Source organism: Staurois parvus, unplaced genomic scaffold (assembly GCF_062004578.1).
Source record: "Staurois parvus isolate SC_StPar_1 unplaced genomic scaffold, SC_StPar_1.0 ptg001462l, whole genome shotgun sequence".
Classification (NCBI taxonomy): domain Eukaryota; kingdom Metazoa; phylum Chordata; class Amphibia; order Anura; family Ranidae; genus Staurois; species Staurois parvus.
The window spans coordinates 838,806-854,658 of record NW_028319258.1 but is presented as its reverse complement, the minus strand read 5'-3'; the positions used below and the strand labels follow the sequence as shown (position 1 = coordinate 854,658).

The following is a 15,853-nucleotide window of genomic DNA, read 5'->3' as shown; positions in this document are numbered from 1 at the left end:
AAGTGTATTAAAAAGATTTAATGAGAACTTACATTAAAATTTCCTTATTTCGGCTTCCAACATGCTTCCTGTGTGAGTCCTAACAAACAGATGCAATATGCCATGTGTTGATAACCCACAAAATGGCCGCGGCGACACTTCCGGTCTGCGTGCGTGCGTCACTACGTCACACCCTTAACGCGTTTCGTCACTTCCGGACTTCGTCTGAAGGGATCTAAGTGATCCCTTCAGACGAAGTCCGGAAGTGACGAAACGCGTTAAGGGTGTGACGTAGTGACGCACGCACGCAGACCGGAAGTGTCGCCGCGGCCATTTTGTGGGTTATCAACACATGGCATATTGCATCTGTTTGTTAGGACTCACACAGGAAGCATGTTGGAAGCCGAAATAAGGAAATTTTAATGTAAGTTCTCATTAAATCTTTTTAATACACTTTGAATATGAGCCTTGAGACCCTTCTTGTCTTTTGAGGACCTTGGAATAATTTCATTGGAGCATTTAGAAGATCTCATGTGGATGCTGGTATATGGATACAGAGGGTAATAGTATCTAGTACTATTGGTGCTGGTGGATACACAGTGTTGCAGTGTTCACTGAGTGGTCACAATTCATTCACAAGTGCACGGAAAAATACACATATATAGTGTTTGCACACTTTTTGTGTTTTTGTGTTGTATTTTTGCACGGAGGGAATATATTATTTTTATAAAAGGTAATGCACTAGATTTCTGATTTTGTTTTTTTCGAGGTATTACGGGATGAAAGGGAATTTCTTCTGACTGGATAAAATTTGGATATTTGGACAATTTTCGGACACCATTTCTGTTTGACACTATTTGTGTTTGTATTGGGACATTTTGGGACACTTTGCTTTGGACTTTTTTTATTTATTTTTTATTTTGTATTTTTTTGAATTTTATGATTATTTTTCAATTTTTTGTACTTTATTATATTCATTTATTTGAATTTGTTTATTTAATTCCAAAAAGGTTGTAATATCTGTGTGGATCCCCCATTCCTCTGTGTGGGTGGTGCGCCTGCAGGTATCTGTGCGGGTCCCGCATTCCTCTGTGTGGGTGGTGCAGGTATCTATGCGGGTCCCCCATTCCTCTGTGTGGGTGGTGCAGGTATTTCTGTGGATCCCGTATCGGCACCCCCCGCACAGATGTGAGCCGGGGGACTTTATAAGCAGTTACAACAAACAGTTTTTTCTCCTTTCGGGATGAAGGGGTTACATATAAAAATATAAAATCTTATCATTAAAGGTTTTACATAAATGAAAGCTGATCATTGTCAGCACCCCTGTCAGTGTTACATGATTTGTCTCATCCCTCTAACTGTTACATCTGCAGGAGAGCTTGTTCTGTTGAGAAGCAACAGACTTACTGGCCGGATCACTGGATGGAAATAAAGGAAAGAAAACCTACAAAAGAAAAGGAATGCAGCCATCAGCTCTGAGAATTGGTAAGCTGCCATATAATAATAATTTGGGTGTAATCCCGCCTTCAAGATCTCATTTATAATGATTGATATCTGTATTCCTGTCTGTAGAGAGAATGGTATCAGAGCCCCCCCATGTACACCTTTGTGCTGTCATTGAACACACTTTGCTTTTTATACATTTAGTTCTCATTACAACAAAAAGATACAAATAAGAAAGATGTGAGAGGAGCAAAGTACACAGCAGGGTAGTGATGTGAAGGGGGGACTCTGACATAACGAGGGGACCTCTGATGTGAAGGGGGGATTCTGACATGATAATGGGACCTCTGATGTGAAGGGGGGGGCTCTGACATGATGGGGGGACCTCTGATGTGATGGGGGAACCTCTGACATGATGAGGAAACCTCTGATGTGATGGGGGGGCTTTGACATGATGAGGGGACCTCTGATGTGATGAGGGGAACTCTGATGTGAAGGTGGTGATCAGGACACTGGTATGGGGTATGGAGGTGATCAGGATGCTGGTATGGGGTTTGGAGGTGATCAGGACACTGGTATGGGGTATGGAGGTGATCACAATGCTGGTATGGGGTATGGAGGTGATCAGGATGTTGGTATGGGGTATGGAGGTGATCACAATGCTGGTATGGGGTATGGAGGTGATCAGGACACTGGTATGGGGTATGGCGGTGATCAGGACATTGGTATGGGGTATGGCGGTGATCAGGATGCTGGTATGGGGTATGGAGGTGATCAGGACACTGGTATGGGGTATGGAGGTGATCAGGACATTGGTATGGGGTATGGCGGTGATCAGTGTGCTGGTATGGGGTATGGAGGTGATCAGGACACTGGTATGGGGTATGGAGGTGATCAGGACACTGGTATGGGGTATGGGGGTGATCAGGATGCTGGTATGGGGTATGGCGGTGATCAGGATGCTGGTATGGGGTATGGAGGTGATCAGGATGTTGGTATGGGGTATGGAGGTTATCAGGACACTGGTATGGGGTATGGAGGTGATCAGGATGTTGGTATGGGGTTTGGAGGTGATCAGGATGTTGGTATGGGGTTTGGAGGTGATCAGGATGCTGTTATGGGGTATGGAGGTGATCACAATGCTGGTATGGGGTATGGAGGTGATCAGGATGCTGGTATGGAGTATGGAGGTGATCACAATGCTGGTATGGGGTTTGGAGGTGATCAGGACACTGGTATGGGGTATGGAGGTGATCAGGACACTGGTATGGGGTATGGAGGTGATCACAATGCTGGTATGGGGTATGGAGGTGATCAGGACACTGGTATGGGGTATGGAGGTGATCAGGATGTTGGTATGGGGTATGGAGGTTATCAGGACACTGGTATGGGGTATGGAGGTGATCACAATGCTGGTATGGGGTATGGAGGTGATCAGGACACTGGTATGGGGTATGGAGGTGATCAGGATGCTGGTATGGGGTATGATGGTGATCAGGACACTGGTATGGGGTATGGCGGTGATCAGGATGCTGGTATGGGGTATGGAGGTGATCAGGACACTAGTATGGGGTATGGAGGTGATCAGGATACTGGTATGGGGTATGACGGTGATCAGGATGCTGGTATGGGGTATGGAGGTGATCAGGATGCTGGTATGGTGTGTGGGGGTGATCAGGACCCTGGTATGGGGTATGGGGGTGATCAGGACACTGGTATGGGGTATGGTGGTGATCAGGACGCTGGTATGGTGTATGGTGGTGATCAGGACGCTGGTATGGGGTATGGCAGTGATCAGGATGCTGGTATGGGGTATGGCGGTGATCAGGACCCTGGTATGGGGTATGGCGGTGATCAGGATCCTGGTATGGGGTATGGAGGTGATCAGGACGCTGGTATGGGGTATGGCGGTGATCAGGATGCTGGTATGGGGTATGGCGGTGATCAGGATGTTGGTATGGGGTGTGGAGGTGATCAGGACACTAGTATGGGGTATGGCGGTGATCAGTGTGCTCGTATGGGGTATGGAGGTGATCAGGATGTTGGTATGGGGTGTGGAGGTGATCAGGACACTGGTATGGGGTATGGAGGTGATCAGGACACTGGTATGGGGTATGGCAATGATCAGGACGCTGGCATGGGGTATGGCGGTGATCAGGACACTAGTATGGGGTATGACGGTGATCAGGATGCTGGTATGGCGGTGATCAGGATGCTTGTATGGGGTATGGCGGTGATCAGGATCCTGGTATGGGGTATGGAGGTGATCAGGATCCTGGTATGGTGTATGGCGGTGATCAGGATCCTGGTATGGTGTATGGCGGTGATCAGGATCCTGGTATGGGGTATGGCGGTGATCAGGATCCTGGTATGGGGTATGGCGGTGATCAGGATCCTGGTATGGTGTATGGCGGTGATCAGGATCCTGGTATGGGGTATGGAGGTGATCAGGATGCTGGTATGGGGTATGGTGGTGATCAGGATGCTGGTATGGGGTATGGAGGTGATCAGGACGCTGGTATGGGGTATGGAGGTGATCAGGACGCTGGTATGGGGTATGGCGGTGATCAGGACATTGGTATGGGGTATGGAGGTGATCAGGACGCTGGTATGGGGTATGGAGGTGATCAGGATGCTGGTATGGGGTATGGGGGTGATCAGGACACTGGTATGGGGTATGGAGGTGATCAGGACGCTGGTATGGGGTATGGCTGTGATCAGGACATTGGTATGGGGTATGGTGGTGATCAGGACGCTGGTATGGGGTATGGTGGTGATCAGGACATTGGTATGGGGTATGGAGGTGATCAGGACATTGGTATGGGGTATGGTGGTGATCAGGACATTGGTATGGAGTATGGAGGTGATCCGAACACTGGTATGGGGGTGTTTTTGTGAACACCGGGACAGGTGACAGGTGCTGGCAGTATTATTTATTATGATGACACGGGGTAGTGATCAGGGACTCTGGGGTGGCTGGTGCAGCAATCTGAGTGTACAAGTTGGCTGCTCTACACTCCGAGGTGCAGCATCGCTTCTCTCTTCTCTCACAGTGACTACTTTATAATGTGATCTGCTGTGTCCGGGTGACACATGGATCTTCGGGCTCCTGGGTCTGAGCCACGCAGGAGCCTCCGATGCAGGTACAGGTACATTAGCCTGCATCGGAGATGCTTCCTGTCCGCTGTCTAGAGGCAATGGGTGGTGAGGAAGTGGTTAAGGGAGCCACTGGATCCTAAACAGTCCCCTTCCCTGCAGATCCCCTCAATCACTGGGCCAGGGGTGTGGGGAAGAGGCCCTTATTCTCATCAATATGGACTTTGCTGCCCTTTTTTTTTAATGGGGTAACCTCTTGAAATCCATACCATACTGAAGAGTGTAGTATGTTTTTTTTTTAAGGGGGGGGGCTGCTTGCTGTTATTTTGTGGATGTGCTTTCCCCTTACAGGACAAGTGTGGGATTAAGAGAAATCCTCTTCTATGTGGATGAAGCATTGATCCGATGCAAAGCAGGGAGAAAAAACAGCCAGAGGGTAAAGTAAAGGCAAACATAACACATAGCTAGGCACACAGTTAACCCCCTGATTGCTGTGAGATGTTAACCCCTTCCCAGCCAGTGTCTGTACAGTGTCAATGTATAGTATGATCACTGTATTCGTGTCACTAGTGTTGTCATTGTCTGTTAGGGGCCCTCCCAGATAGTGTCTTTTAGTGCCGGATTTCCCGCCACCCTATCATATCGCTGATCACCTCCATTACCATTATATTACTCACTGAACTGCAACTCAATTTCTAACATTTGTATTGTGTGTTTTTTCTGGATTTTTGGTTGATCTTCTGTCTCTGTCATCCAAAATGCACCTATGAAATAAAGATAGACCCTTCATTTCTTTGTAGGTGGGCAAACGTACAAAATCTGCTGGGATCGAATCATTATTTTCCCCCACTGTACAAAGGTATTGGGGTTGATATGGACCCACATGGCATCTCAACTGGCTGAATGTTCTTCCTGGCTTCATGGTTAATATTAACCAATACACCTGAACCCAGGTAATCATCAATGCTTTATTTCAATTCATGACACAAAACTGAACATTTCTTGGAACATCTAAAATAAAAATACAATATATAGTTGTCTTTGTGATAACACGCAGAACAACAGCAACATCATTTTGTGGAAAACAAGAGGGAACGTCATTTCCTCTGATACATGTACATTATTTATCTTATTCTGTTGTACTTTTCTCTGTCATTTGTATTATTTAAACAAATTTAATAAAAAATATATATATATCTTTTGATCCTGTACCTGGCGACACGGCAAATAAATTGGAAACTTCAGCCAGAGCGGCACCAACTAAGAGGCACCAACAATTTGCCCTCTTTGAAGCTCAGTAAGCTCTGACATGACTCCATATTACTAGCAGCGCACGCAGTGAATGAGGAAAGTGCAGCTTACCACCTGTTAGCTACAGCAGGTGTCTCATCAGACAGCAGAAGCAAAAAATTGTTACATCACTTTTACACCTACAAATTATTATTATACAGTATTTATAAAGCGCCAATAGTTCGCTCAGCGCTGTACATTACAAAGGGGGAGAGAACATGTGACAGAACAATACCAATACAATGCAAAACATGAGGGGATCAAGGGCCCTGCTCTTTCGAGCTTACAATCTAGGAGGGAGGGGGTGGTGGCACAGGAGGAGATAGCTGTGGGGGATGGAGTGGTAGGAAGAGTGGAGGAGGTTTGCAAGTTAGCAGGGGGTGGGGTAGGCTTCCCTGAAGAGATGGGTTTTCAGGGTGCGCCTAAAGGAGAGGAGAGTAGGTAATAATCTGATGGGTTGGGGCAGGGAGTTCCAGAGGATGGGTGACACCCTGGAGAAGTCCTGGAGGCGGGCATGGGAGGAGGAGACCAGGGAACTAGAGAGAAGGAGGTCTTGTGAGGAGCGGAGTGTGTGTGTTGGGCGTTACTTGGATATTAGGTCAGTGATGTAGTTCGGGGCAGTATGGTGGAATCATGTAGTGTTTCCATTTTGTTGTCCAACCCCTGTAATTACACTCACCGGCCACTTTATAAGGTACACCTGCTCAATTGCTTGGTAACACAAACTGCTAGTCAACCAGTCACATGGCAGCAACTTCTGTGCATTTAGGCACCTAGACGTGGTGAAGACGACATCAAACCAAGCATAAGAATGGGGAAGAAAGAGAATTTACGTGACTTTGAACATGGCATGGTTGTTGATGCCAAGATGGGCTGGTCTGAGTATTTCAAAAACTGCTGATCGACTGGGATTTTCACACACAACCACCTCTAGGGTTTACAGAGAATGGTCTGAAAAAGAGAAAATATCCAGTGAGCGGCAGTTGTGTGGAGGAAAATGCCTTGTTGGTGTCAGAGGAGAATGGGCAGACTGCTTCCAGATGATAGAAAGGCAACAGTAACTCAAACAACCACTCATTACACCCAAGGTATGCAGAATACCATCTCTTAACACACAACATGTCGAACCTTGAAGCAGATGGTCTACAGCAGCAGAAGACCACTCCGGGTAGCAAGGTGCACCTTATAAAGTGGCCGATGAGTGTATATGTGCTTTATTCATAGATGTAGCATCCAGTATGAACAATGGCCATCCTGTGTAATTACTACCTCTCTACATGCTGAATTAACCTATTGGGAAGTATACATTTTGTAAAAATTCTGTGTATTCTCATTTTTCCCTAATGGGAAGCAGTTTGGAATGATCTCTATTGGGCGGTCAGTTCACATTAAAGGCTTTTTTCAAGCTTCTAAGCGCTTGTTCTTCGGTGATTTCCATCCAGGTATCCGGCAGCTCAGCGGGTAATGCCTGATACTCTTTGGCAAACTCTTGATTAAACTTTACAAAGATGAACTTCCAGTAATCTGAGCACTCAATGCTGGGGTCAGGCTGAATGGCCCAGTCTGGATAATATGTACGATACTCTTTATAGGGATGCCATTTCCCTTCAGTGTCTGTATTTTTAAAGCTTGAGCTAGATACAACAAGAGTAGAACAGATATCAACGACCAGCTTCTGATCTGTCTCAAAACGGTACTTTCCCAATCCTTGTGGTCTATGGATGGAAGCTGCGTGATTCCTATGATCACCCCCCCCAGCCTCACAAGGGACACCACAGAAAGGGCACTGCTTGCCACATCCAACCACCTTCTTGAACAATTCATGCAGAGGCTTCACCATCACCCTGGAAAGAATATACTGTATATCTATAGATTGCAGGTTGGAATGGATTTGTTGTTGTGTCTCGGGGAGAAAACGTTCAATTTCCGATGAGAACTGCACAACATTCCCCATGTTACAAAATGTGATGACTTTCATCTCTTTCTGTGAAATCACCAATTCTGTTTTTAGCAATCCACAGAACTTCTCCAAAAAATTTGACACAGAATTTTCCTTTATGCAGCTTTCATTTTTAAGAGCGTTTTTAATTTTCTGAATAATGGACGACAGAATATGCTCCTGTGAGGTTTCTAAAGCGGGTCCTCTGCCATATTTGTCTGTGATGTAAGTTGAAATCCATTTTTTTAGACAGCTCTCATACGAAGTGATGTATTCAACATACTTTTTGAATGACGTGTCTTCTAGAAGCTTCTCTAAAACCGTACACTGGAAAAAACTTCTGCTGCGGAATGTGATATTTTCACTTAAAATCTCATCCACAAATTTTTGTCCAAGATGTTTGAAAACATAATCCATTATTGCTGGTTTCAAGCAAAGCTCACAAAACTGGATAGCTCTGCTTCGACATTCATCTTTTTTGTGGAAAAGCGTGAGAAATGTAGACCAGTATTGAGGCTTTAGCTTTTCTAGACAAAGTTTCGGGTCATTCTCATGGATGAACTTGTCATGCAACTTCTGGAAGGCTTGAGAGGCTTTTCCAAAAATGAAAAGTTTGATATCCAGTTCAAACTGTTTATTAAAGTTGAGCTTTTTCACATCTTTCTTGTTTAGTATTTCATTGATCTTGTATAGCAATTCCTTAGAATACATTTCATTGTAATCATCATGGGAAGACGTCTTCTCTTTTATATACTCATTGCTGGTCTGAATTATGGAAGCAGCAAGATCGCTAACCTTCTTCACCTGTTCTTGTTTACATATTAGATTTCTTAAAACGAATTTCATGGAGTGATCAAGGTGCTTTTGATCATCTATACAAAACCTGTCACCTTTCTTTGCATATTGATGTAAAACATTAACCTTAATTAATGCTTTATTTATCTCAGGTCCTTTACTGCTCATGTCATTTGTAAGAAGATGAAGAAGAGAATTATCCACATCGCATCTCCTAAGTTCTTCCAAGTTCAAGCCTGATAACGACTTCCTACACATCAACTCAAATTCTTGTTGAATTTCTGGTTCGCTTACTTTACTATTACTCTGTCTATATCTTTGCAGAAGATTAGTTATTCTATCCTCAATCAACGTCTGGGATTTTCTCTGAATGTCCTGGATTTTTATTTTTCCTTTGTGGATAGAAACAGCCTCATGACACTTACTAAGAGCATTTATTTCAAGTTCTTTTCTCAGACCCTTTATACTTAATTTGAATTCTCTGTGTCGTTCTATGAGATTAGCAGTTTCTGAGTTTTCAAAATATTTTTCTACTAATTCAGTCATCTTGTTTTCTTCCTCCAGAAGAATATTCTGCAGCTCATGTTTATTGATTTCATGTTTCTCCAGATTGATTCCTAATGTAATTATCTGTGCTGATCACCCAGTTGAGAACCTTTTTACAGAAATCCCATTCCCACAAGGAATACTGCGAAGACAGTTTATTGTAGGCTTTGGCCACCAGGCTGTTTCTAAAACTGAAGATGAATTTCTCGTGTTTTACAGACTGCCATAAACTTTCTATCCAAGTAATAAAGGCAGAGATGCTGGATGGTTTGTTATCAAAGTTCTCACTTTTCATAAATTCAAACAAATACATTTTGAGATCATGCACATTTGAGCTGTAGCCAAGATTAACTGGAGCCATTGGTGGGTCTCCCTGCCACAGACCAGGAAAGTACCAATTGTCCTTCTTAATATCATACTTCATTACATCAGTGAAAGCTGAAATATCATTTTTCTTCTCCATTTTGGCAGCCACCTTTGTCATTGCATTCAGCTGTTCCAGGAGTTTCTTCCTGTCTCTCATATTCTTATCAGGAGCTGATACATCACTCACATTCTGGTGTACAAACTGGCAGTTGGGCTTCTTTCCAATTTCTTTCATTCTAAGAAAAGCATGGACCACAATCTGTAAAATATCCTTCATTTCTGCTGCATTTTCCATGGCCATATTGATTATGGTGATATCACTCAGCCCAACCACTATAGTGGCCAGTTCATTGTCATGTTCATAACTATCCTCCAGAGAGGCCAACTCTGGAGCTTTTAACCCTTCAGTGTCAATCACCAGAATAATGTGACAGCCCAGTTCCTTCTGGAAGTTCTCCTCCACTTTTAGAAGAGTCATGAAGGCTCCTCGTGTGCATCGTCCACTGGCCACTGGAAACTGCAGACCAAACATGGTGTTGAGAAGGGTGGATTTACCTGTACTCTGAACTCCCAGCACTGTTATCACTCTAATTTTGCATTTTCCTTTTGTCTTGAAATCCAGTTCCTTTAGGACATCGGTTATCCATTGCAGAGGGATGTTGGAGGCATCTCCATCAATAAGCTCCAAAGGAAATCCATCCAACAGAAGATCTGCTGCTATTCCTGGAAGTTTAGAAAACTTTTTATCTCTTACACTATGTTTTTGTTTTATCATAGAACTTTCAGCTTCATAGAACTGACCCAGTTCCCGTATAAAATGTTCTATCCCTAAAGAGCTATCCGAGAGTTTCTGATCTAAGTCCTGAAGTTCTTTTCTACGTGCACTGTTGGTACATTTCTCCTTGTATGTACTTTGATGTTTCATCAGATTGTTTCTTGCAATTGCATCAAGCTTAAATTTGATCCATTTTAGAAAATATTGTCTTTCTTTCCGAGACAAGTCAGTAAGAGCATCCATAAACATCTTTATACCTTTTGGAGTTTGATGTTTATATTGCTCTGAATGCAGGTTATTGCATTTATTTAGGAGGCGTGACTGATATTTTTCTGCATTCTCCTCTCCTTGATTTTTCATTCTGCAAAGTTCTTTTTCTATTTTGGACAACTGTTTCCAGAGATCCCCTTGTAATTTCAATGTTTGCTTTTTATACTGTTCTACATTATGGATTTCTCGAGTGATTTTATTGGCAAAGTCTCTTGCCCTCTGGCATTCTTTTGTATCTTCGTCCACCACAAAATTATGTTTACCAAAGTATTTAGAGAGATCTTCTAGTACTACATTTTTGGTGCACGTCTTTAAAATATTTAGAACTTTTGGTTGGATTTTTTTCATGATATTTGCATCATTCTCTGACTTGCTTTTCAAGACAACATGTTCCTTCTCACTTCTTAATACTGGCAATAGACGCTGAAGAATACTCAACGTCTCTTTCTCTATATTTTTGCCTGGACTTGGAGTAACAACGAAGTAAAATGTGGTGTCACTCTGACTGCATTTTGATAACAGTTGGAATTCTCGCTCATTGATTGTCTCCATAAATATAAACACAGCTGATGAGATTTTACTCAGAAATGTGAACTGGTCCCAGTTGGACTCCAGGTCACCACGTAGGTTGGTCACTGCAAAGGGTTCTGGAAAAACATCAGATCTACTGGAGGGAAAATACCAGGACACTTCCACAAGTCCCTCAGATATTTTCCTTTCAAGGTTTCCTCCTTCCATGTCATTATGAATGAAGAAGTTGTGATGCTGCTGGGCTGGATTAAGAACTTGATTCAGAGTTTTAGATTTGGACAGCTTGGTTTTCCCCAATCTTACAAAGGAAATGATTGGCATGGAAATATTCACCACATTTTCCTCTCTGAACCCTTTACTATCAGCTAGTGACTGAGGTCTCCACTTTTTCACAATGTCTCTCATTGCCCACAGCATGAAGGTACAATGTGACCCATCACCAGCAGGGAGCAATAGAGGGACAGCAAACTGACACATGGCCATTTTGCTCACCATCTCCTGTTGCAGAATACTGTCTGAACAATGCAGGAGAACACAGAGAACATCAAGGGGGTGCATTGAACTTGCACTTTGTGGAATCTCAGATAGAGTTGCAAATGGATCATCTTCTTTTTCAGCATCTGCGTCAAATAGAGTGTTCCTTGCAGTACTGTCCAGAGCCATGATCTTCCTCAGAGTTGACCTGGGTACATCTTCAATCTTCTGGGGTATATTGCCTTGACTGTTCTCTGCAGAGATTTCTAGAATATTCCCCAAAGTCAGCTTATTAGAAATATACTTCTCCATCTTCAACAGTGCAAGGAGATTAGTAAAAGCCTCTGATTCTGTAAAAAGATATAAGTAACAGGTACAATCAATAAGTCAGATTTATATTAAATTTGATTTCGTCCTAAAATCAGTGTGGTTAGGGCTAGGATAAGATCTGAATTCGCCCAACCATGGATTTGAGGTTCGAAATTCAGAATTCCTGGCAGGCTTTTGTCCAAATTCACCATTGCATTTTAGAATCAAAATTGATCATAAATAAACCATGGTCAGCAGGCTTAGAGCAGTCAATAATGGGGGGAATGTGATAACCCAGCCACTTCACTATAAAAGGGGGGCTTATGGCAGCCACAAGGTCACTGGATTGATGCTGCTGTGGGGAAAGGATACGGAGAGAATAGGTGTCAGTTAGCAAACTGGACTTTACTATCGAAAATTTTAGTGGAGGGTTCTAGTTAATATCTCCTCTTCATTGATTTTGTATTTCCATTGGCAGCTACAGCTGTCGATCAATGGGTCCCGGCTGGAGATTACCTACCGGCACCTGGCGATCGCCAAGTATCACTGACTGGGGAGTGACCTGTATGTAAACAACACAGATCTCTCCCCTGTCAGCTCCAACATGCTGCTTTGTATTTCTCTGCACAGCATGCCTCCCTAGTGAAACAGCACACAGGTAACCCTTTGATTGCCCCAGTTGTTAACCACTTCCTGCCATTAGTACAGTGTCAGTGCTTTTTATTAGCACTGATTACTGTATTGGTGTCACTGGGGATGTCAGTGACACCTAGTCTGTTCTCCCCCAGTGTCAGAATGCCCACCGCAGTCCTGCTATAAGTCGCTGATTTCTGCCATTACTAGTATTAATTTTTTTTTAATCCCAGTATATATAATGACATTTGTAAACGCTATAACTTTCACGTAAACCAATTTTCTTAAACGTATTGAGATTTTTTTTTTTTAGCAAATGGAGCAGAATACATTTTGGCCTAAATTTATGACAAAATTAGATTTAAAATTTTTTTTACTGGATATGTTTAAAAGCAAAAAGTAAAAAATATTGTTTTTTTTTTTTTTTTAAATTATCGGTCTTTTTTTTTTTATATAGCGCAAAAATAAAAACCACAGAGGTGATCAAATACCAACAAAAGAAAGCTCTATGTTTTGGGAAAAATACATAAATTTCATTTGGGTTCAGCGTTGCACAACCGCACAATTGTCAGTTAAAGTAACGCAGCGCCGTATCGCAAAAAATGGCCTGGTCAGGAAGGGGGGAGGGGGGATCCTCTGGAGGGCGAGGGGTTAACAAAAATATCTTATAGGAGCTGCTATCTATTTCAGTTTGATCGCTAGCTCTTGGACAATAACCCCCTTAGCTGTTAGCTTTTAGGTGTTCCTATTTTAGGAGCTTCTTGAATTTCAGAGTGTGGCTGTTTTGAGGGCTGCAGTCACTTTTTGCTGCTGTCCCATCCATAGCAAACCACTTTTTTCACTGTTTTCTGATTAAGTTTTAAAAAACATTACAAAAAGATAGAATTTTAAAGCTCTTAATATTTAAATATAGAATACAGGAGTCAGACGGTGAAAAAGCCATAAATACCATTTGGATTGCAAGTTGTAGAGAATGTATGGTAATAAAATGCTAGATTAGGACGTTAGGCATGATAAAAAATAAAAGGAGAGAACCAGGGGCGGACTAACCATTTGGAAACTTGGGCACTGCTCGAGGGCCCGGGGTCAGTAGGGTGCCCCATGAGATGTCCCTGGTACCTTTTTCATAGGCTTTTTTGAGTTTGGGCAAGGACACAGGGGCCCCATGATCCCCTATTGCCCGGGGGCCCCATGAGTTGTCAGTCCACCCCTGGAGAGAACCCTACCACAACATGTGCTAGTCCCTGGCAATGACCTGAAGGTGCTTGAAAATAATATTGGTCATGTAAACTTAATAGAAGGGAATAAAAGGAGCAGTTGGGAATGGGAAAGGGGATCAGAGGTCAGTTTATGCTGGGATTTGGTGAGAGATAAGTTAGTAGGTGGATGAGTAGTGTTGGACTGAATGTTTGAGTGGACACCAATGAGGGGGCACTTTTCCTCCCACTGACACCAATGATGGGACACGATTCCTCCCACTTATACCAATGATGGGGCACTATTCCTCCCATTGATACCAATGATGGGGCACTATTCCTCCCCCTGACACCAATGATGGGGCACTATTCCTCCCCCTGACACCAATGATGGGACATGATTCCTCTCACTGACGCCAATGATGGGGCACTATTCCTCCCACTGACACTAATGATGGAGCACGATTCCTCCCACTGACACCAATGATGGAGCACGATTCCTCACACACTGACACTAATGATGGGGCACCAAAAGAGGGAAGGCTAAGGTCCAGGGGGTTTTGGTTTGTTCCCGCTCTAAGGAATGAAGTTATTTCTGCAGAGGAGGACTGCTGTGCCTTGCAGTCTTGTTGGAGGCACCAGAAGTCTGGAGATCTACCAATTCTGGGGAATGCCTTACATAGACTACTACCTTATAGAGGTATGCCTGGGCTGTCTGCTAGTGATAGTAAAGGACATTCTACGGTTATTGTTCCTGTTTGATCCTACTATGCAGATAATCCACGTAAAATTAGCATCAATTGTTCTAAACCTGGTCTTTAAAGGGGTGCATGATGTTCCTGGCATATGAAAGAACTAAGGTCAGTAAAGCACATATGGGGTATGAAGCAAAGCCTCTACAAAATGTCTACTCGGCAGGACAGGCAAGATGAGTAATTCAGTAGCTATGGGTAACCAAGGACTAGTGCAAGGTACACAGTGGCTGGTCATAAAGCATGGTACCTGACATGGCGAGGGGTCCTCCAGTAGCTAGGGCATCAGTATTCTGGCTCCCTCTTTAGTGGCCTGTCTCCTGCAGCAAGTGGTACTGAACACAAGGCCTGGCCAAATGGTATGGCAAGGGAAAAGTTAACAAGTGCATGCATGAGGTCTGAGCTAAGTGAACTCCTGGACTCTATTTTGCTATTGGGAGGGAGATAACAGAGGTACACTGAACTGGTGGAGAGGGCATTGACTCAGCAGTGTCCCTCCTAAATGAAACATACATCAAACAACAGTGTGTAGTGACATGGAACAACACTTTTTAAGAGAAGCTCTGTAGTTTAATACTGCACACAGTGGTGTGGCTCAATCCCTAAACTGGGGAACTGCCTTAATATTTGATTCTCACAAGACTGCAGTCCCCGCCTGGTCCTAGGCATTGATGAGAGCATTCACTGTGAAAGGTACCCAGGCATTTGGCCCCACCCACAACTTGGCATAGTCGGCAGGATATGTCCACCTAATGCACCTGAAGACTACCACTAAAGAGACCATGGCTGTATTTAGTTAGTTAGAACTTGTCCAGGCTTGCCCAGATGCTTGGTGACTGCCATGCTGTGCTTCAGATTGACTCCTACTACTTCAGGCACTGTCCCCAGACTGGTTGAAATACTTATAACAAATGAAATCCGGAAGCATGCCAGAACTGCACATGGTATGCTGACCTCTTGAAACTTCCGTGGCTCGAGAAATCCTGCCTTGGAATCAGCCACCTATCGCATTTTTGGGGCTATCTTCACCCCCTGGGCACAGAGCCAGACATGTGGCGCCCTCCTTTTCAAGAGGTTGGAAGGGTCCGAAGAGCCATGTGACCTCAGTTCGAACAGGTTGCTCATGCCTCAGGAAGTTCTAGTTGCATCCGGTCCTGCTGCAGCCCTGAAAGACTGAGCCCCAGCCTGATCTTAGCTATCCAGGAAAGATTATGTCACAAGACATAATAAGACATTAATAAATCTTCAGGTTTTCCAATAGTAGAAATATAATTGGCTCAGTATAAAGAATTGTGGTCAGGAGATATTTTAATCCCCAGACAATCTGAAGAGATATCTCACTACACATACAAGTTAGACTGGAGGACAGAGACAATTACTAGTGGTAAGATGACCATAAGAGTAGAACATTTCTCCTCACTGACTATTAAACTAGATATGTGGGTGAAGGCTTGTAGAG

The 15,853-nt window shown here is 43.6% G+C and overlaps 1 pseudogene; it reads right to left on the bottom strand.

Moving 5' to 3' along the window:
- Window positions 1-5,466: 5,466 nt before the first annotated feature.
- On the bottom strand, window positions 5,467-11,850 carry LOC149435843 (up-regulator of cell proliferation pseudogene; annotated as a pseudogene).
- Window positions 11,851-15,853: the final 4,003 nt, after the last annotated feature.